Source organism: Sphaeroforma arctica (genome assembly GCF_001186125.1).
Source record: "Sphaeroforma arctica JP610 unplaced genomic scaffold supercont1.207, whole genome shotgun sequence".
In the NCBI taxonomy this organism is placed as follows: domain Eukaryota; class Ichthyosporea; order Ichthyophonida; genus Sphaeroforma; species Sphaeroforma arctica.
In genome coordinates, this window is record NW_014040351.1 from 42,315 (window position 1) to 44,828 (window position 2,514).

Genomic DNA, 2,514 nt, shown 5'->3' on the forward strand with positions numbered 1-2,514 from the left:
ATCGTGAGGGGTCAAGCGTATTTTTTTACTTTTCTGTCACTATTTGAGCGATAGTGATTTTGGTATTGAAGGATAGCACTATGGCGTTGTGTTCAAAATCGGTTAGTACGCCCTGTCGGACCAGAGGGATGTGTAGTAACATATTCTTTTGTGCCTGGGTACCACCTTGAATTTTATTCAAGGAGTGATAAGTGCGGCCTTACTTTGCAAATTTTATGTGCTGTGCTCCTAATATCAACAAAATAATATGTGTTTTTTTGCATACATTTAAAGACTTCAGACGCATAACAACCTCTTCTGCCTCCTTTCATGTATATGTAGAATAGTTGCCATCTGTCCGTGTTTCTCATCGTCAAGATGCCGATAATTGCGTTTATATTTGCGTCCTGCGTGGGCTCATATCATTATCAAGTGGCAATATTCAAAAGACTTGGGACCTCAATCGCAGGCAGAGAACAATATTCCGAATCGAGTATCAAATCTATACAAAATAGCTCGAATAGACGTGCACATTCAGACATAAATCATCTTCAAGGAAACTATCTTGCTCAGTGTTTGTACGTAACAGCGAGAATACCCAAAAATGAAATATCATTCATAATATGTTACAATGTGGTGTAGCTGACCGCTTTCTCTGTGAAGAAGCATAGCAATAGCAACATCATGTACTCGAGACCGTTTCCATGTGTTCGTTTCGCCGATACGAATTTCTAAAGATTGTCGTTGCAATGATAGTACCGATCCTCGCTCTCGACTGATTTTACTATTGGTATTTTAAACCGATCACAAGAATCTCAAACGTGTAGATTTGATATACCAGTAATGTACAAAGTCAATTACATGTGGATTGTTCACTGAAAAAATGGCAGCGTATGAACTGAGGCAATGTCGGTTTGCACGTAGTTTCATCCTGAAGTAAATAGCGGTTGTGATTGAACCAAAAGGTGAGAGTACAACCCAAATGATAAATAGGAACGGCGAGTGTCTGCTTTCCAAATTTATAACCGATTGTCTGTTATACAATGCGACCTATAAAACTTCTGGATGTTTCTTTATATATTATACTGCAATATCACTGCCGAATACATAACCAAAAAGTTCAGCACACGGCGTGTATACTGCTGATATCGTCGTCCAGAAATAATCTGCCAAACGGCCTTTTCGTTTCTGTGATGGATCTAGAGAAAGCAACAGCCTCGTTGTCTATGATATCGATTCACCTGACAACAATAGTTGATTGCCCTGGCCTAGTAAATTACAATCTGAGAAGCAAATACCGATAGTTAAACGATTACTCTGCTTCAGATGTGTCAGGCAAGTAGGAGATGATTGAGAGTGACTCGCGAAACCATGGGTAACTTTGGAACAAGGTACATATGATTGGCCGACAAGGAATCGATGCACGTACGAAATATGGATGTACCTTGTCGACCGCTCGCGGATCTGTATTCCGTCCATGAAGTCGTCAATCTTGTACTAGTGATCTGCCATCTAGTGTAGGTTACCGTTCTCGTTGTGAGGCTGACTTGACATCAAATTTTGCAAATCCTGATAGATACAATTAAAAAGTTTGAAGACAGCCATCATTTGTCTGCGTTTTGTGTACCAGGAGCTAAATAGTCCTTGGAACGCTCCAGATAGAGAAGTACCAAATTTAGCACCCTGCCGTTCAGGAGGTATAGGGTGCAAAAGTTACCCTGAGTTTCGGCGCCTACGGTACCAATTAATGCATGAATGATGATAGCCGCTTGAAATGATTATTTCAATATTCTAATATTCAGAATGGTCGTGAGCAAGTAGACGAGCGAATCATAAGAAGAACCCAGTGTGGATTCAAAACCGGCCATATCCGATAAGACTCGAGTTTGTTATCAGAGGACATGGAAGACGATGTCGTTCTAAATATTTTCACTTTCAACAATACAAAATTGTTGCCGATTATAGCTTGATGCCTCACTTTGACAAAAATTAACATGGTTTTCACGCATGAATTGACAATCACTCTAAGTGGCGTTTGAGGATCAAATTTTAAATGTTTTTGGATACACCAAAAGTTAAAGAAACCTACTAAACTCTTCGTGACAGATCGAAAGTAATACGCAAGTAGAGTCGGCGGCGAGAACAAAGAAAATACTTTAAAATAATAGAATGACATCGACTAAAAAACGGCCTACATAGGTTGTATCCATCAGAGCTCCCCTTATATATAACTTCTATACCAATGCATGGAAGGCGCCCAAGAACAATCACTGATCGTCTGGAACGAGAATATGTCAGCAGCATTCGATTTGTGGAAAAAAGTGATTAGCTTGTTGATATTTATGCATCCGGATTGCAGTAAAGACCTTAAAGGATTGATGTTGAAGGTATATGCGTGTGAGGTGACTACAGGCTGTATAATCACGCAAATGTAACTACGAGGTATTAGCAAATATTCTAAGTACAGTGAAGCATTTCTTATCACTAGCGACAAAAGTGCAGTAAAGTATTTCTTATCACTAACGACAAGGCACA